General features: G+C 40.9%; 1 protein-coding gene and 1 long non-coding RNA gene across 2 annotated transcripts in view; one reads left to right on the forward strand and one right to left on the reverse strand.

The window, feature by feature from the left end:
• The window catches only part of CDH6 (cadherin 6), a 96,686-nt gene extending 74,133 nt beyond the window's left edge, over positions 1-22,553 (reverse strand). The window contains exon 1 of the mRNA XM_053977697.1: positions 22,473-22,553. The gene's annotated coding sequence lies outside the window, so the exon portion shown is untranslated. The remainder of the gene's footprint in view (positions 1-22,472) is intronic.
• LOC128807360 (uncharacterized) lies at positions 366-9,840 on the forward strand. Its single transcript, XR_008437145.1, has 3 exons — positions 366-450; positions 9,066-9,179; positions 9,709-9,840. It is a non-coding gene; the product is annotated as an uncharacterized LOC128807360 (long non-coding RNA).
• Positions 22,554-23,563: the final 1,010 nt, after the last annotated feature.

Consider the following 23,563-nt stretch of genomic DNA (forward strand, 5'->3'; position numbering starts at 1 on the left):
CGGGACTCGGCCTCAGGCTCGGCCCGCCGATACTCTGGGAAAGAAATAATTAAATGGCTGCTTTGATGGGATATCGGCAAATAATTTAAGAGTAAAAGGGAAAGGATGGCCAGTGTTTAAAAAAAACCCAAACCCAAAACAAACGAACAAAACCCTCTCTTCACTGATACACATTTTAAACTACAAACAGCTAATCCTTACGCTATTTCCTTGTAAACTATTTAACTGTGACAAAAAGGGTGTTCTTTTTTAGCATTTTAAACAGCTCAGCTGGAAGCAAGGAAATTAGCATGAAGTGAAATATTTGTGGGAGCTTAATACAGTTAAAATATTGTTATTTTGCCTGACATAAGACTCTGGGGTAGCCTAAAACAGAACAGCACACAGCAAGAAACAGTGGCCGAATAGTGATGACCAAACTGTGGAAGGAAGACCGGCCGTGAACATGAGGTAAATAAATTTCTGATACAAAACCATAAAACTACTACAGCATGGAAAGGCAACAACTGGATGAAAGAATGAGAAGGGAAAATTACGCTCAGAACTGACATTACTAAATGCTGTTCTCTCCAAATTCTACCTGTTAAATGTGAAGCTTTTGTTTATCTAGATGTGCATCATACTGCATCACATAGCTCTGCTACACAAATGTGTAGTGGAATGCATTCCTTTCTACTCATCTGCCAAACTTGGAACTTAAGTCATTTTTGGTGAGATTTCCATAGGAAAGAAAGTTAAATACAATATACAGTAAGAAACATTTATTTAGTTTTGTCTTTGCCTCAAAAAGTGCCTAATCACGGTGTCACCAGACTGTGATTATGTGCATTTTAATTACTCTGGAATTTTTAAAATTGTTTTTTGTAACGTTTAAAGTTTTTGTTCGCTAAACAGTTGACACTGGAGCGGGCAGTTCGTATGTCACTGTCTGGAGTGGAGAAGAGAGTTAAAATTTCTCTGAAATGGATGAGGCAATGTTTACAGACTCATAACCAGGCTGTTACTGGTGCTGTTGTTTGCTCTTCAAGGTTGGGTTAACAGTCTAACTGCCATGGTGACTCTCTGGAAACCTGGAAATGCAGAGCAGCACTTTAGCAACTAAGAAAGACTGAAACCTAGTGCTAGCTTACAATTCTCTTCATAGCTAGGAGAAAAATTTGGAAGAAATCCTGCAACCCCAGAGGCTGTCTCTATTTTCACATTGATGATTTATGATGACAATTTTCTCACGCTTTGTAATGACACTTCAGGTAAACTGTCTTGCTCACAACACAGAGCTTGGCCACAATGGGGAAAAAAGTGTATTGCAGCCTCACATGTAGAACCTGACAAAACCTTAAGGTACTCTGATAGTTTTGAATGCTAAAAAAGCAAGCTCAGAGTGGCTTTCCAAATGACAAATATTTTCCTTTGAGCCTAGGATGAATATATACACCAGCAGCTATTTTTCAGCTGCTATTTTTTTACACTTCAGACAACTTTGAATTATTTGTGTTGGAGCAATATCTTAAAGAGACATAAAAAGGTGTGGGTTTAAGTGACACTGCCATGATGATCTTCCTTGAGATCATTGCATGTAATGATTAGATCTTCCCTAAATCTCTGAATGATAAGCAACTGGATATACATGTAAGGGCTTCAGACTGCGTCTCTAAAATTATCTATGTGCGTAACTATTTTCAAGATTGGGCTTGTCTAGGCTAACTTGTAGGCACCAGAGTTATTCTCACTCTAGCTTAAATTAAGTCCAGTACTTTCATAGCTTTGCCTTGCCAGTACAAAAAGAAACAGCGACTCAAACTGCAACGCGGTTGGAGAAAAATTCCAAACTCCTGAGATGACAGAGATTTGCATTGACCTGGCATCCACACCTCCCAGCGCCAAGGAGCTCGCTGTCACGCATTCCTGCTCTGCTCCCAGCCCGGGATAAGGCGCTGCGCAGCACTTGCTGCCTGCATCCCGAGGAGCCGTGCTCTTTGTCTGCAGCTCCGCAGGGCTGCGCAGCCAAGGGCGCTGAGGAGAGCCCCCAGCTCTCCCCGGCGCTGTCAGCAGCCCCGCCGGAGCAGCACCTCCTCCATCCTGCTGATGGGCTGCTGCTGAGGGATCTCTGCCTGGCGCCGGACTTGGCGCTTGCACAGGTACCAGCCAGCGCCGGGACCTGCAGCACAGCACTGAGCCCCTCCGCAAAGATGGTCTTATCACCTCGGTATCAAAATCAACACCACCACTGTCGAACACTGCCTGGGAGAGACATCTGCTATTTAAATATATTCTAGCAGATGAAAGGAATGGAAACATAAAACCCAAACACTTCCCTTTTTTCCTAATGTAATCAGTATTTTTAAGCAGTTTATCTGCTTATTAATAGGAAGGTTTTAAAACATTTTGCTTGAGCTGACATTCTTTAATTATAATATTCATACTGCTGAATATGCAGTCACACCAGCAGAAGCTCTATTGTGAAAGAACACACAGATTCAATCTGTTTCTTTCTCTGAATTTTTCTGACTTGGTCTTATTTTTCCATTCATCATTATATTTTTGTTTGCTTCTCACATTTCTTTTTAAATGTGTGGGTTTTTTCCTCTTACTCTGTTGTTCCATTTGAAAACACCAGGATTAGCATGCAGATGTTTTTTTTTTGATCAGAGACTTTTTTTTTAATCATTTCCATTTTCCACAGTCTATTTGGGTAGCTGGGGATTTTTTTGTTTGTTTGCTTTTGACCCTGTTTTGTAGAGTTTTTTTTTCTTTTTAATGTATTACCCTCATCTGAGTGTAAACACCTTCTGTTTGCTATTGTTTTCTTAAATCAGCATTTTAGAAAATTAACTTCTAGTTAAATAGATCATGAGCTATGCTAGCTCTGCCAATAATCCAATAACCTCCATGTTTTTAGTGCTTTGATAACTGTGAAAGCTTAGGTCAAATAAATACTGATTTAGGAAGGTTTAAAAAAAAAAAGAAAAAAGAAAAAAAAAAGGATAGGATTTCAGCATGTATGTTACTTGTGAAAAATTGTGCTGTAATACCTTCAAGAATAGCTTTTAGAATTCATGTAAGTTATAGGATTTACTGAACATAGATCAATGAAAAAAGAATTCATACTCCTTGCCAATAAGAAAGGACCAACTTCCTATTTTTTTATTTAATTAAAAGGAAAAATGACCTCCAGTTGGAATTTTGGCTAGGTCGTTATCTGCAGGCTATCATTCACAGGAGTTGAATTACACTTAATTTTTAGAAAGCTGAGAAGAGAAAAAGACATTCAGCATCCTAGCCCAGGGAAACTGCCATCAATGCTGCTTTAAGAATGAGAAGCAAAAAGAATACAACTCAAGCTGTTACCATCCATGAAACTTGTAACATCCACCTTCATTAAATCTATATTCTAAACACTGAAGAGGTTCAGGAATGCCTTACCTCTTGCATTAGAAGGAGTGATCAATGGATTTTACAGGGCTGGTATTTCAAGATCAATTTTTAATGTCAAGAAACTAAAGTTGGGGGTGGGTATTCTTCCATAACCCCAAACATTTCCAGTAACTAAGACATCCACCACTGCTGTTTAGTGGCTGTATATTTTTTTAAGAACATCCATGCCTGAAGCATCCATGGATAGCAAAGCTCATCTCCGCACCATCCCTTACAAGGAAAGGCAAATTTGCCTGCAGTGACATGCGCTGGGCAAGCTCAGAAATGCCATGAACATGTTGTTTGGGGGCATAGCCAAGACAACAGAAGCATTTCCAAAGTTCATTTAATGCCTAAAACTTTGTAGGGTCCCTCTTATCCAAAATGCCTTTGGTCCCTGAGGGGCCACAGCAATTGCATCAATGTATCCTGGCACCCCCAAGGAGCAGCTCCAGGGCAGCTGCACAGAGCCTGGAGTTCAGTATGGAAAAGCACAACATGCACAATTTAGTTACCTCTAAGAAAGTATCTGCCACCACCTCTCCCATGCAGTGGACTTAATTCCTGGAAAGGCTTATTGGCTAAAGTTAAAAAAGGATTATATTGAAATGTGAATTGTCTCTTGAAGGTTTTTTACAAGTAAGCAAATACAAAAAAAAAAAAAAAAAAAAAAAAAAAAAAAAAGGAAACAAAAACAAACCAAAAAACTCCAATGTTTTTACTTTCTTTCTAGACACATTAAAAATGTGTAATTTTTAAAGTGTTTAAAAAAGCTATCTTTTTTCCCATGAAATAAAGCATAAGGTTATCTATTACCTGAAGCTATAATCAAGTTAATATAACAAATCTGTTTTTTCCCTGCAATCCTATTTCTTCTTGCCCAAGTAATCAATTTTTGGTGACATCACATACTTCAAGGAGAAAACACAGGATGACTCTGCTACAGCAATACAGCAGAGCAGCAAAGCCTTTTTTTTTTTGTCTTGCTCTGAAATGTGTAACTTAAAATGCTTTAGGGGCTAGTCAGCTTTCTTTAAAGCTGTGGCCATTAAAAAATGTTTTCCCAACCCTTTTTCTGTGTCCTATCACAAATAGCCGAAGGCAGAAGTTCCTGTAGCCCTGCAGCCCCTTTGCACCAACAAAGCTGAAGCAAAGGCAACACAGGCAACGTACAAACCTCTCCCGAGCAGGAGTTAGTGGGGAAATGTGGATGTGTGCCATCTCATGGGAGGACCTGGGTGCATGAGGTTACGTAGGGATTCTCCTAAAGATGCTACCTTCTATCTTGTAATCTAGTGATTTCCTTTCCCAGCACAGCAGTTTATTTCAGGAAGAGCACAGTTTAGCATCTTTTTGGACGTACCATTATTACTGAATGTATGGTAATTAATTTCTGCTTACGAAGCACATGGACACAGAGGAACAGGCAAGTGTTAAGTGTTACAGTCATTATCATTCACCTTTACTTAATACATTTCTGTTTTATTTAGCTGCTTGTGACCAAGGCATCCACATGTCTTTGGCCGGGCTGTACATGGGTGAACTAGTGAGACCCCTAGGAATGGTCCATTCCATGAGGAATGGAAAAGTGGAGTCCTGAAATATGCCTTGCTCCAGAAAGCTAAGATGTAAGTTTGCTGATAATAAGCAACTAGTTAGCAAGAAATTATAAATGTTTTCAATTAAATTTACTCTATTGCCAACTCCAAGTCTCCAAATTAATCGTAAGCTGGACTGACTTAAAAATAACTCAAGATTGTTCTTTTACATTTTTTTCCATTGGTAGAATTCATGTTTTCAAGGCCTTCTTCACATGCAAGAGCTATGGATTTAACTTTATTTAGTAAAATCCATGTAAAATAATATCCTTACCTTAACAGGTCAGAGCTTTAAGGAAATAAATTCTAGTGGACAAGGAGTGACATACACAATAAATTTTCAGAAGAAACAAACACCACCAAAACTCTAAAATATTAAATATTAATTAATTTTAGTCACATAAGCTGACAATTTCCTTAAAATCTAGGAGCTAAAATCTCAACCTTGCAAACTCCTAGAAGCCCACTGAAAATGTCACCAGGATCTCCAGTAGAGAGGAAGGACCAATAATTCAATTTAACTAAGAGTGATTGTAGGTCTTGTCATTTGGCCAGACAATGTAAATGACAAAAAACAGGATAATGTCCTTTTATAAATTTCATTGGGTTTGGCTTTTCTTTTTCCTTGGAAGAATACTGATGTGCTTGTCTGATTAATTGAAACTTAAGGCTGAGTTTTAGATCTGACTTGGATTTAAGTGGAAGAAAAATATATTTGTATGGGATGAGCAGATACATGCATTCTAGGTGCATATACATCTGTTTGTGTGAGGGCAAAAATCAGTTCTACTTACAATTACATGCCATATAGTATTTTGTTTTTACATGACTGTGCTTCTCTTGGGGTGCATAGCTAAAAAGCTTGTGCACTCAGACAGTCTTCAAACCCCAGTGTCCAGGTCTGCAAATACCTATTCCAGTGAGTCATCACCAGCTTAATGAAATAATTTTCCATTGTAAACTTGCAAGTGATCTGCTCTGGGGTATAAAGACCTTAAAAGGCAGTGGTAAAATGCACTTTAGGAAAAAAAAAATTGAACTCAGCATGAGCTCACTCATGAAGGGAAGGGCACTGACGCTCAAACCTCAAGTTATCCAGTTCCTTGTTTAAAAAGTGGTCTCTAATGGGTGGTTGCAAAACTGTATCTTTTGTGCTCCTTTGCTGTGCCTCCTCCATCAGAGAAGATATCACAACTCAAAGTTCTACAATTTAAAAATGTAGCCTAAATGCATCAGGTACATATTTATATACTTCAGGTCTTTCACTGTATGACAAGAATGTGAGACAAGTGAATTCCACCCTGAGATTAGAGACTTCCCTGTAGCTCTCTGCAGATATGAGAAAACACAGGCCACAGGCTCTTTGAGCAACTCAGGGGCCCAAAAGTACAGGACATTTTCCCATGATAAATCACCTACCTTAGAATGTGCAGGGTTTTTTTTTTTTCCTTTTACATTTTTTTATTGGTGCAATGTTTATTCATTATAGACACTGTCAGCTTCAGAGGCTGAAGGTTTATTTGTCCACAGAACAGATAATGGATAAACAGCAGCAATGAGAGTTTATTCAGCCCATCTCATCAAGGAGCCTAGAGATCACTTGGCAGTGACATCCTCCACACCACTTCTGCTTCTGGTTCATGGGCCAGTGCCACTGAAGTTCTCAATAGATGATGCTATTAGTACAACCCACTACTATTTATCTTTTTTGTCTGTATGAAAGGGAATAAAATACTTGTTTCACTTACACAGTCCTGTGAAGAGCTATTAGGTGGTACTAATGGTGCTTTTGACTGCCAGCATCTGCTCTAAATGGGGTTCGAATAAGGGCCTTGAAGGTAGAGGGCTTTCAAACACCTGTTTGCTTGCCAATCCCCTGAGGAATAACAACTACATTGGTATCAACATACTGAAAGATGTGTGACACCAGCCAGCAAGCCAGGTAACCTCAATGGCAGAGTAACACTTTATTGAAAGAGACAGACAAGTGAGGGTGAGCTGCGAAATAAAGATGCAGAATTTCTTGTGAGGCCTTTTAAAATACTCTTAGTGAACTACCTTGTCCAGGTAGCATTATTTAAAAACTTCTAGAGAGTATATTATTCTGTCCACAAATATCACTCCCCCAAAGTGATTTATCAATCCATCATACTGTGGGGAAAAATATAAATTCTAGGAGTTCCTCTTTTTCTTTTTGAAAATAGACAGAATTTTAGATGTAAAATACAATCATAATCTCTACAAATTCTTACCCTTCTACATTTCTTGTGTTGACATTGTCTATTTTTTTCCAGTGCCAGTGGCCTGAATAGTAATGGTGTAGGACAAGCCAGAGAGTCACACAGTACTTATTCTGAGCAGGACTCTGGGTAAAATCTTCATTCCTGTGTCTACAAGAACACAAGAAACAAGAAATGCTAATTCCTGTGTCTACATTCCTGTGTCCACTGGTGTTATAACTTAATTTTTTTAATTGTGTTTGGGGCGTTTTTTCCTGATAGAAGAAAAAAATCTGCTAGACAACCAAAATATCCTTTACAGTGTGAGATGGTTCCAGATCATTTTCCCTCTTTGCTTTTAAAGAGATCATTTCTGCAAGGAGCTAGGATTCAGCATCCTATTTTTGGCACAGTGTCCACACTTCTGACTTTGCATGGGAAGGGTTAGAGCTGAGAAAGCAAAGCTGAGTATTTTTATCACATAGGTATGTGAGCTGTGCCTAGAGCCAAGCAGTACAGAAGACTTGCAGTCTATAGGTACATACCCTGTTCTGCACAGTGGACAGCAACCAGAAGGCTGCCTCCGTGAAAACGTATTCAGTCTTTTTGTTATCCTTTCAGGTAGGTAGAAACAATGCACAGCCCAAATGCTCCAAAGCATCCCCTCCTTTGCAGTTGCAGAGGCCTGTTCTCTAGCTGGTAAAGGCAATGACAGTTCCTTAAAGTTACTAGAGTTAGACATAGATCTACTCCAAATTAAGGACTTGGCCGAGATTTTTTTTTCATTTTTAATGCATTAGCAGATGGCAAATATGCACTGAGCACAGAAAAACTACTGTTTTTTGAGGGCAATGGTTGCTTGCAATGCTAATTTGGGGCTGTATGTTTATGCAAGCTAACCTGGAGGGACACATTTCAGAGCTGGGTTGAAGCTGCAGAAAGACTCAAGCAGCAGAGTGCAGAATACCAGTAACCCATTTAAAGCCGGGTGTGTGAATGCAGGGTTGGGTGTCTGCTCGTTCAAAAGAGATTCGGAAAACAAGGCAGGAGCAGATGTTAAGAGATCACAACTTTATATATTTCCCTCATTTGGTCATGTTAAGATGAGACCATTTGCAAAACTCTCAAAACAGGAAGGTACTTGGCTTTATGTTTGGATTCAGGCTAGCTGACACTCCACTGCAAGCTGATATCCACATTCCCTCCTGGAAAGAATGTCCACATGAGAACATGTTAGAGCACTGTTGTGTGGTAGAAATCAACTAGCAATGAGCATCCAAAAGCAGATGTTGAGAGATGTTTACAAACTAGGTGCTGACAGACTGTTTTCATCTAGCAGTTCTTTTGACGGATACGGTATTTCCGTATCTGCAAACTGTGATGACACAGACAACCTTTCCCTCCAAACTCTGTTAACCTTGCTGCAGAAAGCAACCTGGGATAACCACAAAATAGCTATTGACCAAGGTTGAACAGATTATGTAGTTCCGACAGTGTAGTCACAGAATAGGAATAAAATTAAAATCAAAGCTCAGAAGAGGTCATTTTCCTGGCAACAATCCTACCCACAAATACAAGGGAAAGATGTGTCATTCTCAGAGCAAAATTTATCCTGAAGACAACTGAAGTCACATAGCATGGCCTTCCATGACTCCCAGCAAATGTTTTGTACCTCATTTTTTATTTCTTACTTCTTTCTGTTATTTTCTTTAAAGAATTGTGATATTCTGTGTTATGCCTGATACCATGCTGTTCCTACACATAAGACAATCTTTTGTCTGTCTCATGGTCAGACCTGTTCTTATATTTTTTTTCTATTTTTGATTCATTTAAGAGAACCAGGAAACCATTCTTGTGAGTGAAAAATCACAGACCTCACCTGCAAATTCTGTGCACAGAAGACTATAAAATCATTCCTGTGGCTACAGAATGAATCACAGTACTGCAGGTATTCAGCTATCTTTTCTAATAAGTATGCTTTAATTGGACAAGAGTGTAGCTGACGTGTTTAACTTACACATCTGTTATAAGGTAGAACTCACTTAACCACTCTCTTCTAATATGATTTCTGGTGAAGTTAGTCGTATTTTGGTCAAATAATCCTGCAGCTAAGACTGATTTCTCTTAACATATTTGCCAGCTGGGACTCTATTAGGTTAGAGCACTGCTTCCCACAATTAGGACCCGTGGACATTAATGTCATACAAATAAATATGTGTTGCTGTAGAACAGTTTTGATAACTAATTCACTGCACAGATTAAGTATGAACTATCCACTCGCACTGTTGATTTCTGTGTCTCTGGCTACAGAAGTCCCATGATATTGCTCCTGCTCTCCAGTCACATGGCTAAGGATTTTTTAATAGGAGAGAGAGAAGAGAAAGTGGGGAGAGCTGACTGCTCTAAGTTCCTGGGCATGTCCATTGTTGATAATTTATTCATGCATTTTCTTCTGCTTTCTTGGTCTGGTTTTCCAGCTCATATTTATCATTACAGCTCCTTGGAAGTCAATGGAATAATATTCGTTTGTCCGCTTTTGACTGAGAATATGACTGGATAAAATTTTAGTCAGAACTGAAGAATAAACTAGAAACCTTGAGTGTTGTTAATCCAGCATCTAAGGGGCTTATTCCTTTCAGGTACTGCTCCCTGATTCAGCACAATCGTTTGAGCATTTGTTTAAATCCCTCTGTCAATAATGACCCACAAGCACAGGCCGAAGGCAAGGGTCACAAGAAAATATTCTGACTGCAGTTCTTGGACTCTTTCTAACAGCAGATTATTGAAATGTGAATGCAGCCCTAAAACTTAAATTCAGTTTAGCACATCCTGAAAAACCAGGAAAATGAGAAATCTTTCTCTGAATGTGGTAATGCTTGTTTCTACTCTGAAGAACCTGCAGTTTTCAGATTATGGCTCTAGTATTTTAAAATTAAAAGCCCTTAAGACCAAGACAAAAACCATGCTATTGGTTATAAGGAAAACCATGGACATGCTGAGAGTTCAAATAAAGTAATGAAGATCCCTAAATATCAACATTTCTTCAGAACCTTTTAGTGTTTTACTGACTAGAGAAGCTCAGGAAAACCAAAATAATGTCTCCCTTGCTGTGAGCCAGTGGAGCTCATAGCCTCTAGCTGGCAATTTTTCCCTTAGCTCTACATGCTATGACCACCACATCCAGCCCTTGGTGAAATGAGTGTTAAATTCACTGAAGAGTATCAGAAATGGAAATACACAAGGGAAAACAACAACAACAAAAAACCCCAAACAAACAAAAAAACACACCAAAAAAAAAAAATACAAAACAAAACAAAAAAAGCCACACAATTTTCTAAAGCAACTGAACTAGGAAAATACAGTCAGTGGGGAAATTAGGACAGTTTGAAAAGAGGTAACAGAACAGGCCATTGTTATTTTCTATTTGAACATTAAAACCAAAATAATCCAAAATATCTTTGCCATAAGTAGAATAAATTCCACTCTGCTCCACTAAGCTGCATGTCTTTGGCCTCTCTCTTGTACAGGAGAGTGAGAAAAGTTTGGCCAGCAGATTTAGGTATCTACTCCTCACCTCTTTCCCACCTGGTAGCATGCCTTTTTCTGGGCTGCCTCTGTAAGAGAAAAGAGCAACAACAGAGCTCCTTCTCAATTGCATCCCAGAACATAGCAGCAGAATTACCCTCTGCTCCTCTCCTAGCAGAGGTGGACCATAAGCAGGACTGGGAGGCTTATAAAAAACTGAGACACTGCTACTGGTTGCACAAAGTAAATGTCAAACAGGAAAATTCTCCTCTGGGAAGGTATGTCAGGCGAGCCTTCGTCCTGTACATCTGGATTTTACTCTCCAAAGTAATGTTAGCTGAACAACATTTAGCTCCTGGCCTTGCAAATCTCAGCGTGACTGCCAACTGCAGATCACCCTCTGTCCCAATGGACTCCAGGGACAGAAAAGAGCAACTGAGCCCAGCATGAGACAAAAGCCATCAGCCCATCACAGGACACAAGAAGCAAGTTGTCCCTCTGACACACGTGTGGGGATGAGGTACCAACAGATCAGCACAACAAATTGGTGCCTGCAATATTCACAAAAGCAACATTTCAGAGGCAGCAATAATAAAAATAATAAAAATAATAAATAATGAAAATATCAATCTGGGTATGGTTTCTCTTGGATGCAAATCAAGATTTAAATATAAAAATGATAGGCTTCTGTTAATCCTTCTTAGGAAGTCATAAATTGTTAATCAGACCTTAGGCAGTGTTGTTTAATACCAACTTTAATAAAATAGCTGCCTGAAGCAGAAAGACAGTTGGGATCCTGACTCTAAAACTTTGGTAACCTCATCCACTTTTTTGTAGCCTGAGGCTCTTAGACTACACCATTGATACTAACTCCTTTGAAATATGCTCATTTTTTAGGTTGCTAAATTATTAAACACCTTATTAGTTGAAAGATTAGATGGAAAAAAAGTCATCTCTGTATGACAGAAAATGGATTGGAAGAGGAAGGAAAAGTTGAGGGAATATTTACATAAAAGATACAGCTCTGTTGTTGATATACAGAGGTAATCCATAATCCATAATTCATTTAAGAAATGAACCCATCAAATTACATAACTACGCATGACAAATTGCTACTGTTGAGCTATCCTACAATAAATTACAAAGAATCACTCCTGTCAAGAGTGTATTTTGTTTGAGACTAAAAAAAGCAATGTCGCTACAAGGTTGTTTTCCCTCTTGTTCCATAGGATTTGTCTATCACATACAATCACTCACACTTCCACCATATAATTTGATTGGGATAGAGAAAGCTCCTTTGTGTGGGGTAACCATGAAGTCTCCAAAATTAAAACTGCTTTGAAAATTGCAAGAAAAGGGGAAAGGACGAAAAGGAAGAATGTTTCTTCCTCATTATTTCTTAATACTATTTGTCATTCAGGTGAGCAGATCTTTAGAGAAAAAAATAAGAACAGTCATTTCCTGAAGTGTGATGTCTTTTTAGTGTATGTCCAGAGCAGCTTGTTAGCATACTAATAGTTTCATTTAATATGCAATACACAGCATACTTGCTACTTTGAAGTGCTTATTCATGATGTAATGGATATTAGTGTATATTTCTTAATTACACAACAGAACAATCTTTCCTCTTTCAACCTACACTTTCTGCTGCTCTGATTGGTTTCTCTAACTAGCCAGAATAATCACTTTGCCACACAGAATCAGAAAAGGGAAAAAAAAAAGTAAACAATTTTAAAAGCCATTTTAATTTAATAACAAATTGGGAGCTATATTCTGTGTTAAATTAGCACTGCAAGCCTCATATCAATTCAAGGCAAGGTTCCCTGTTCGTTACTGCTTAATTAATCAGTCCTGTTTCCATCTAAATGAAAAGTTTTCTCTCCTCCCTATCATCTCTAACATCTCATTTCAGGCAGCATATCAAGTTAATCTTGCTTACATTAGCAACTTATTTCTAATGGCTCTGTTCAATTATTTGGTTGGAGCATGGTGTTAATAATGCCAAGGTTGTGGGTTCAATCCCTGTATGGGCCATTCACTTAAAAGCTGGATTTCAAGATCCTTATGGATACCTTCCAGCTCAGAATATTCTGTGATAATTCATCCTATCCCAGTTTGCAGATGAATTCTGCTTGGTCTCTGCTTCGTTTTGGGCAGCTTGGAGTCAGTGGTAAAACAGCAATTGCAAGAGTGAGCTCATCCAGCCTCATGATGAACCCACAATGTGAGGACAAACACACTGAAGTCTTTTAAACGTTTGGCTTCCTGGTGTGCCTTACTCTTCCTGAGGAAACATGGCACTTGGAGACAAGGACTTGGCGGTACTGGGTTAACTCTTGGGCTTGGTGATCTTAGTAGTCTTCTCTAAAACATTCTATGATTAGAACATGCACAGGGCTGAACAAAGAATTATTATCTTATAAAACAACATTCCCATGGAAGAAGAGAAATCTGTAAGGGAAGGAGGATATGGAAAGTTAGGTGGTATCTGAAAGCATGTCCTCATTAACATTTGTGCAACATATCCTGGAAATAAAGCTGCAATCAGCATGAGTCCTGCACTACCATCAGTAGTGTATATAAAAAGTATCAGACATTCCACCATGTCACCTTTGAAGAAGTGAAAAATAGGACTTGAACACTATCTGGTTGAATATCTCCTGCTTATGCTGATCCCACCATTCCCAGAGCTGGAAACTGCTGCTGCTGCCATAATCTGGTACTTTCTACCATCTGCAGCAAAGCACACTAACTGTGGGACTTAACAAAAGACCTCTGGTGTTTTGTATTGCACCAAGCTGGCCCCAGTCAAACACTTACTGAAGCTGCAGTTGCTCATACATGCTAGTCTCTCCACTCGCCTTTCTCAGTTCAGCCTTCAGAAGTAAGTTTTCTGGCTGCTTCTAGTGCTGGGATGCTTGCTTGCCCATGCCAGGATGCCTGTTGTAAACACTGCAACCCCATCAGGCACCACCACGGCTCCAGCAGCTCTGTCTGTAGAGACCCACAGCCTCTGAGACGTAACAGATACTTGCTCGGGTCAGGGCTCGAAACTAAATCTGAGCTTGAGGTGTCTGCATCACATGAAGGCTGGATTTAATGCCAGCTTGACAAATATAAATACTTTTGTAATAGACAAAAAACACACAATATTAAGTGACCATTCCAAGAGGATGAAACCTGTTTTTCCTGAATAATTCCAGTATTTACTTTTGCTCATCCAGGACTCAGGATGTTTTTGCAACAGGGAAGAAGGATGTGCATATTTTAACCTTCTAGATTTGCAGCAACCAGCCTCTGACCTCACATTTACCAGCCTGGTTGAAATTACAACCTGCTGCCAAGGAAAACTCTGTCATACATTAAAGTAACTCCAATATCAAGTAGCTTTGAGATATTTGACAAATGAATTATGGTGGATTAATGAGGAGCTGCTTCAGAAATCCTGCAAAAGAGACCCTTACATGTGGTAATGCATTTAATTTAATAACAATACAAATTATGTGCTGAGAAAAGTGGGAACCTGTTCTTGTGTTGTTTTGTTGTGTTTGTTTTTTTTTTTTTTTTTCCAGGAGGAACAGAAATCCTTCCTATAAATCAGAGTGCACACTTCTGTTTCTGATGGGTAACACTGCTCTGAAAAGCACTGAATTTCAAAGCTGCTTGAGATTAGATTGTCTGCAAAATTGTGCTGATGGCTGTAAATATTAATAAATATGATACACCGGACCAGATTTCTTCTTCAGATGCTCTTCTTCCTCTTAAGTGCAGATGACCTGAAGACACAGGCACCAGAGGAAGAATCTGAGCTAAGAATTGGTTTTAGAGATGCAACACACAATGACACTTGCACAAAGGAAGGATGTCCCCATTACATGCCAGCAGAAACAGCCAGGAAGTGAAAATCTCAGTCCAGTCCTCGCTATCCCCTCTGCAACTGCTGATGGGAGCCGACAGAGACTACAGAGAATCCTTCTCCATGCTGTACAGATGATCCAGGGCTATACTGCTGGCATCAGTGGGAAATGATGGTTATGCCTTACACAGTTTTTCTTTCCATCCCTATTTTGAGTAGTCTGTTATTTAGCAATACAAATTATACAAACATTTGGCAGTCATGTTGTGGTCACCATGAAAATAATTGCAAAGTTGTAAACACTTCATTACAAACCCTGACATCTTGATCCAGAACAACACTTAAATATTCAAACAGCCTTGTAGATTTCAGTGCAGTTTATTGGTACTTTCAAAAGCAAACTGCTCTGGGACCAGGTATGATAAGTCAGAGAGAAGAACATGCTTTGTTCATGGCAGAAATAACTTGGTAATTAACAGCAGTGAGAAGGGAAATGCCATAGCAGAGCATTCATATTATTTAGACTTAAATGGAGTTTAGATTAAATACAGGGTTTTATAAAACTGGTTGGCACAGCATGAATTACTTAAAGGGATGTGGCTGGTGGACTTAAGAGTTGCTTCTGCATCTTTTTCCCTTTCAGCCCTGACAACTAAATTGAGCACCAATTTCACAAAAGAAATTTGCTCCCTGAAAGAGATTCTACCTCTATATATTCCTGCTCTGTGATCTGCCAGGGCACTCTTCACACTATGAAAGTGAGGAAATAGGTTCTCTTGAATTCTTGTAGAGCTTGATCAGTTTGTCAAGCCAGATCCAAAAGCATTAGGTCATAGTAGGTGGCACAGAGCTCAGGACCTGGTACTGCTTCGATCTAAACTGGCCACATAACTTTTAAATTTAATGTGTCTTTTTTATGTGTCTTTTTCTACTTCTCCCTCTATTTTATTTACACTAAGATCAATACTTGTGTCAGGGGTATTGGTGTACACCATGTCCTTATTCAAGTAACTTCTCTTTGACTCACCTTCATATCTATGTGCTAGGAATACTACTCCTTAGATATTTACAAAGCAGGGGTGCTTTGAAATGAATTCATGCAGGCATGGACATGAACAAGAGATAGTGTGGTATGACCTCTGGCTGCCCCAAACCACAGGGAGCAGCATGCAGAATAGGCAGCCTTTTATGAGATTTCTTTTTTATCCTCTTCTCTCCCACAGGCATAAGTAGGTGGGAATGTATGAGGCAGGGAATGGTAAAGAAACTCTGTGGCCAGTCCAACTCGGCCAATGCAGAGAGTAAGGTCATTGCCACCTTGCTTGGGGACAGCTCAGATTACTTTCTCCTGGGAATAAGATACTCAGTCTTGTCTCAGACAGCTCTGGAGCTATCCAGCTTCCCCCCCTTCCCCACCACAGAAAACATGGCTGAACAAACAAGCAAAAAACATCCAGAAAATCCTTTGGGGAGAGAGTGTCAAAGCAGATGCAAGGAGTCCTTGAGAAAAATAATTGGCTTTCTTTTGGATGAAAAAAAGAAACCCAAATCTGACTTTTTCCCTCCATCCATTCTTTGATCAGCTACAACAACTGAAGAGAGCAAGAGAGAGGCAGGCAGGCTGACTGCAAGCTGTACTTGCTATAAGAGCTTGGTTCAGCATCCCTGCTGTGTTAGGATCTCCTCCTGTGACCTTGGGCAAGTCACTCACCTTTGTGGTCATTCGCTAAAACACGGCCAATTATACAGGCCAGCCTCACAGTGGGGCCCTGTGGTGAAGATGTGGAATTCTAGAATACTTGAACAGCTTTTGAGTGAAGGCTTCATGTCAATGAAGTACACCTTGTCCCTTACTTGAAGTGAGACTCCCAAACGTGCACAAGGTATTTGTGGGTTCTTGCAGGGTTTTTTTTGCAGACTACGATAAACTATATCATTATCTTTTTGTCCACGAAGATACTTGTGTCAAATAATGATTGCCAGACTAATGACACCCTAAAGTTACAAACCACCAGGCATTCAAAGTGGATCAATTCGGTGAGGAAACAGATTTCACCTGAGTCCTCAGGGCAAAATTAAAAGCAACCATGCTTTTAATTATTTTTGCTATGGTATTGGATCTAAGAGGATGAGGGAGGAGGAGACATCTTTCTAAGAGAGAGGGTTTTCCCTGGAGTGAGACTGTCAGTACGAAAGCTGGCCCCAGAGCTGCAGTGTCAGCACCCCAGCTGGGGCCCACAGGCACAAGTGGCTCTCCCACCACTCCACAGCCTCTCATGCAAGTCTGGATCACTATGACCTTCAATGCTAAGTGGAATTACCATCAGAGGCAAGTATTATCTTTGAGTTTGGTGTTACCCTCACAACAAAGCAGAGCTACATGGTAATGATCGTGTTGATTAAGCAGCCTTTGTGCTTATAGAAGCTATTAGCTGACAATTGTAATGAGGGAACAGGCAGCTCTGCTCTTCACCAGATAGGCACGAACCTGCAGTACCTGGGGAAACTTGACTACTGTTTAATTTTTGTGCTAATTTTCAATTCCTGCTGACCCTTCTCCTAGGTCCTCCTGCTCTGACTCTGAGATTAGATGCAGAAGTGGGAATGCTGGAAAGATACACCACCTATTATCTCAGAGGCAGCTGTAAACATTACAGCATGATAATGAAATTAGTTTAGCTGAGAGGAATTACGGTACCCAGTTAGTACAGGACAGATCTCATTCATAAAGTGCTCTCTTCTGTACATTGTGGTGTGTCACTAGGGAAGAGCTGAGGGGTTATGATATGTATTGATGTTGCAAATGGTACCTAATAGTCACATTCTGGCTAGAATTAAGCATTTTCTGACTATATATAAATATATATGCACATCCTGACAAGACAGGCTAATTAACCCATAAAATATTTGCCCACAATGCCAGAATAAAGCCATTATTGAACAGGTTACTTAAAACATAGCAAGGCTGGCAGTGTTCTCAAATGAGACCAGATGGAAATGTATATGCACTTTTTGTCTATGCGCCTGGTGCAGAGGAGGGTATGGAGAGGGTGTCTTGTGGCTGGGTGTGAAGAAAGATAATGCAGTATCACTCTACATTGGATGTTTCAGCATGGTGCTATCAAGTGCTCTGGCACCATCACAGTTAAGCAATCACTTCTTTGCTTAAAGATTTTTTTTGTAGATCCAACATCCTAACTCAGGAAGGACACCATACCAGTGGAGCGTTTTTCATCCTGACAGGGCTCACAGGCTCCCCTCACCCTTCCCCATCAACATTGGTCCTCACTGCTGCTCAGACGGTTGCAGCTGCGGAGGAGACTATCCTTTCTAGTTTGTTTTGAGAGAGAAAAATACTCAAGGAGTAGGCAGCTCACAAGACTGGATGTACCGACCAATAACATTAATTCACACCACTCTATAAACATTCCTGAAATTCAGTTGTCCTGTTTTCTTCTGGGAATGCTCTTGCTAACAAACAAAAGCATAAACTCAAATGTTTACAGTCTTCGTTTGGGTGTTTCAGTGCCAAATGCACAAGCAGGAAAATAAAGTGGAAGACAATGATGGCAGCCAGCCCCACCTGGAATAAAGAGATGGCCATAGGTACAAAGAGGTATAAGCCTGCCTGAAATGGATGGGGGAGTAGCTGATGGGTGATCAGGATTAGGACACACAGGAGTGCCCTAGAGAAGCTTAGGAACCTGAACCTGGATGGACCCCCAACACATATCTTCACTGGGGAAGAACCAAAAAGAGACTCTTAGGCTGAGATTTATGGCATAGAAAGCACAACTGGATATAAAGTACTCACACTCAAACTTTAAAAATGCTTTTATCCAGCACTTCCCCCACCTAATTCCACTGCAGCAACACTCACAGCACAACCCAGAGAGGATGACTTTTTCTGCTGATGTTTTGTATTAATTATGCATTCTTCAAGGGTATTTTTAAAACAGGGACTAATAATCTGCCCTGTACCTTTTGTTAAGCAATAAAGACAACTAAAAGCTGCATTTAATATTAAATCTCCATGCTACATCTCAACTCTCCCCATCCCGAATGAAAGAAGGCAAGATGCCATACCTTTCTCATCACACAGCATAGTTTTTTTCAGACCCCTTGGAAAGGTCTGCCATGACTAAGCATGCAGCATGAGCAAACTAGCTGCTGCAGGACTTTTATCTCAACCAGAACACATCTAAACTTGAGAATGGTGTTTATACTGCAAACTGAATCCTGCATCAAGTCAGCAGAAGAGATTCGCTCTGTGTGCCACAGAACTCTTCACTTTCTGCACAGGATGGGGGACTCACTTTAAAGATTTACATTTAAAAGATCCTGAATTTGGCCCCACCATGGCAGTCAAGATAACCACAACTGATGTTACCAGCCCTGTTTCTAAGAGCTATGAACCCAAGAAATTACATAGGAATAAGAAAAAGGAAAAAAGAAGTAAACCCCAAATGATGCAAAGCCTTTGAAGACACAGGAACAGTTACTGCAGCTAACTAGGTCTTCAAGGGGTTAATGAAGAAGTCACCCTAACGCCCAGCTTCCAAGGCAAAGGCTTTCCCACATGCTTATGATAATCAAAAGATACTGAAAACCAATTCTACTTCATTCTGGTATAATTGCAGCAGAGCCACTAGAGGAATTGTAACCATTATGTAAGATGAGGCACCATCACAGTGGGGCCTGCTGCTTCAAATGCATTCTACCCACTCTTTTTCATAGATTTCAGCTACCTTTCATTTTAGTAATTAGCCACCATTTCCAAGGAGATCCATAAGTAATTTCCTGCACATCTTGAGCCATAATGCTGCAAGATTGCACTAGAAAGGTAACACAATTTAAAAGTAGTCAACAAAGGGCAGGTGAAACACACTGAAAAGTTCAGTTAAAGCATGAGATAGTGACCACCATTTCATTTAACAACAGATAAATGTTGCTTGACCACCACACAGCACACAGGCAACCTCCAGAAAACCCAACAGTGGTTCCTTCCAAACCCCAAAATACTGTAGGAGTTTATTAATAAGCAGCATATCAGTGTGCTGAAAACTTCTTCAGTCAAAGCAAAAATGATGTAGCACACTTGAGGGGAGAGTGGTCTGGAGGGAGGCTCCTGCGCAGAGGAACCCAGTATGCCCTTGAGAAGAGGGCTGCTCATTTAGAGAAGGATCTCAGCTGGCACATTCATAACTTCTATCAAGTTCACATTAGTTTTGAGATCTTCTGCAGAAAGCAGGGGAAAAAAAAACCCCATTTCTTAACATGTGCATGTTTTGCTTTGAAGGAAGTCTCTCAACTAAATATTATTGAAACAGCAGATGGCAAAATGCAAACTTTATGAAAGGGAAGGCTGCCTTGAGCGGCAGGTTACTGTTTGCATGAAAGAGCTGTGCAAGGGAAGAAGGGAGGGAGGAAGGGAGGGAGAGAAGAGTCAGAAGTTAAGATGCACATTTCTAGCCAAACAACTTGGTTAGAAAATGATGACCGTGTCTATAAATATAATCTTTAGAGTGCTGGCATGGAGATATGCAAGAGCTGAGAACTGGTGTGAAAATTAAAATACCTAGAGGGACTAATAAGTCCCTACGGGGACCCCAGTTACTTAAATGGCTGCAAAGGATAATTGCAGAGAACTACAACAGGACTGAATCAATGCCATTTTCCCTGGAAAAAAAAAAAAAAAAAAAAGTATTGCTGCTCTGATTACGTTATTCTGAAAAGACTGGCTGCTTTCCTCTTCCCTCCCTCAGCTCAAAAGTCAACTGCAAACCACTAGAAATATGTCCAGAAAGATTATGGTGCAGCTGAAAGCCAGAAGCATTTGAGATTATATATTTACTGGTGCTGTGTCAGATAACATCTGAGAGGAGAGAAAAAAAGAGATTCAGCTTTGCAGTCTTTATTAGCATGTTTAGGCTCTTTAAAGGAGCTATCCAATTGTGTCATTGCTGCCAGGCCTTTAAAACTGTGTATATCCATGATAAAGGAATCTACTTAATCTTGATCACAAGCCTCCGAGCCCTACCCGACTCTCCTGTGACATGCAAACTTATTGCCTTTAAACAGGAATTAGAAAAAAAGAAATGAACAGGGATGCACCATTACCCATAGCATTATATTGCTCAGGAACAGATGTTAATCAATTTTATGGAATGTTTTAAGTAACATGCAAGTACTTTTGTAAAGAACTGTCTGCATAATAGAGATTTCAGCCCAGCAAATACAGGAGATAAGCCTTTATCTTGACTAGGAGAGCTATGTCTATTTTGATTAAAACCAAAGAAGTCTGCACAATTGAGCAATTTTATTCCCTTGGAATCATGTCATTTCCAGAATGCTACTACACACGGTCCTGTGACAAAAGGGAATGAAAATAACCTTGCTCTTGATTGTGATGCTCTCCTTGCGCAAATGTTCATGCATGTAGTTCATGAGGTACACATGTAGGATGTACATTCCATCCTCAGAGATTCTTGAATAGACAAGAACTGTACTCTTTATTCCAGCTGTGCTAGAAGAACAGTAAATTTGGAGAAAGGATTGACCTTACACTCTGTAAGTAATTTGTGCTACTCAATCAATCACTCACGCGCTGCTAACAGAACTTTAAAATCCCAAAACACACACAAATAAAAGGAAAAAGGTGCCCTATCTTCTCGATTTGTATAAAAGTAGTAACTGTGCCATCGTGCTGGGAGTAATTTCGGTCGTTAAACTTCTCGAACCTTGAATGTCACCAGGAGTTACTTAGGTGACCATCCACTTGCACTTAAAAAGTACTGCATTTAACTCTCCGTAAAATATGGATTTTATTGCAGCAGTGACAGGACTCCTTTCCACAGCCACTGACCTCTACTGTTATTGCTTATCTCTTGACTCGACCTTCTGCATAAGAATACACAGATGTAGTATGCAAACTGTTTTCCCTGCGTGTGCATGTAAGTAGGTATTACATACATATGAATACATAAATAGTTCAACCTAGCTGACACAGAAAGTATGTTACCAGCTCCTTAGAAACATTTACTACACCACCAAATTCAGCGATTGCTTTCTGCAATTACCCAACTTCTTTCCTGTAAAAATGCCTATACGCCTACCCTCTTAATTGCACCTCCTCTAGCACTCCTCATCCCGTTCTTTTATCAAATAAAAGACTTCACATTTGTCAATTCCTGTAACGTCCCCCGATCTGCTCGCTCTGCCCCCTTCTTTTCACTGAGGGAGAGCCTCATTTCAACTGTGCTCTACATTCAGTTCTGCACTTTGCCTCGGATTTCGCTCATGATCCGAAGGGCTTTGCCCTGTGTTCATTTCAAAGCAATACATAGTATCAAGAAAGAGAGACAGACTTTAAAAAATTATTATGTTCTAGTTATTCATCCTTTTGTTGTTGTCATTACTAATTATTACTATTATTCTCTTCCAAGCACACACGACCCTTCTCCCGCTCTCACCACCCCTCCTCGCCCGAAGTGTCTTGCTGGCGATGACAACCCCCAGGAAAACGCCGCATCCCTTCGCCTGACTTACAACGCCAGCAAACGCGGTCCCCACACGCCCCTGAGCGTCGGGCAGGGCGCGGAGCCCGGGGGGGGTCACCTCGGCGCGGCGGCAGGGGCAGAGCCCTCCGCAAGGCAGCTGCCAACTTCGCAAAATAAGTGCTGTCCCCCTCCTCCGTCCGCCCCCCCCCCCCTCTTAATTAGCATTCCCAATAAGCATGGCAGAAAGAATAAGAAAAAAGGAGGGAAAAAAAAAAAAAAAAAAAAAAAAAAAAGCAGAAGGCGGCTGGCTGGTGAGAGCTACAACTTGCCCCTCCAGAGGTGCAGAGCCGCATCTCCTTACCGGCACGCAGGGACGACGCGGCCGAGCCTCGCCCGGGTTGGCGGCGCGGTAGCGCAGCTCCCTGGCCCCTTCTCCCGCCGCTCAGCCTCCCCGCCTCGCACTAGGGCTCCCACTCGGCCAGCAGCACTTTTTAACTCCGGCATGCAGGCAGCCCGAGCCGAGGGGGCTCTCTATCTGATTGGTTTCCATTCACTGCTCCTGATTAATAAAAAAAAAAAAAAAAAAAAAAAGGAGGCGGGGGAGGAAAAAAAAAAAAAAAAAAGCCAAACTCCTCCCTCTCGGCTTGGCTCCCTGGCAGGCGCGCACACACACCCGCACATACGCGCACCCGCACCCCTGGCGCCGGCGCTGCGGCTGCCGGGGCCGCTGGAGCTGCCGCACTGGGGCCGGGGGGGCGCGGAGCGGGCGCGGAGCCGATTCCTCCGGACGGGCAGGGATTTGCAACTGAATGCGGTGGGAGGGCAAAGGGGGAGGGTTGTGCCAACGAGCCCCCTTCCCCCCCGAGAACAGCTCCGTGCTTGAGGTGGAGGGCAGCCAGCCTCTTCCCAGTCGTTTGGTAGCGATAGCTAAAGCGGAATAAAATCGGGGGAGGGGGGGATAAAGAGGAGGCAGAGGCACGCTCCGCTGTTACGAACTGTGTGTTTGTGCTGTGCGGCTTCTCATACTCCGAGCTCGTCTTAAGTCCTTCTCTCGACATCTGAGATGCCCCGCTGGTCTTTTCCCACACTTCCCAGGAAGTTCCTGGACTTGATGAATCAAGATATTTCGGTGAATTATTAATGGAGATGACACTTCGTGGTCGTATGTGGCAGTTTCTATGTGAATGGAAAGCAGCGGAGGGGGATTTTCCAGGTGCCTGCCTTTGCTGGGTCCCTCTTTTCCCAGAGGGCTCCCCATTCAGGAGGTTATGACTAATCTTAATGCAGAACGGACTGAAATCTCAGCTTTTGCTTATGAGACTCATGGAGCCCCTCTGTACACATGTATTTTGTACAATCTCTCCTCCCACAGCCCCCAACTGCCTAAATACAGACTGAAATAAGGCTTTACATTTTCTTGAACTATATTTTAAATTACATGATGGAAATTGC

This window comes from Vidua macroura, chromosome 1 (genome assembly GCF_024509145.1).
Source record: "Vidua macroura isolate BioBank_ID:100142 chromosome 1, ASM2450914v1, whole genome shotgun sequence".
Lineage (NCBI taxonomy): Eukaryota > Metazoa > Chordata > Aves > Passeriformes > Viduidae > Vidua > Vidua macroura.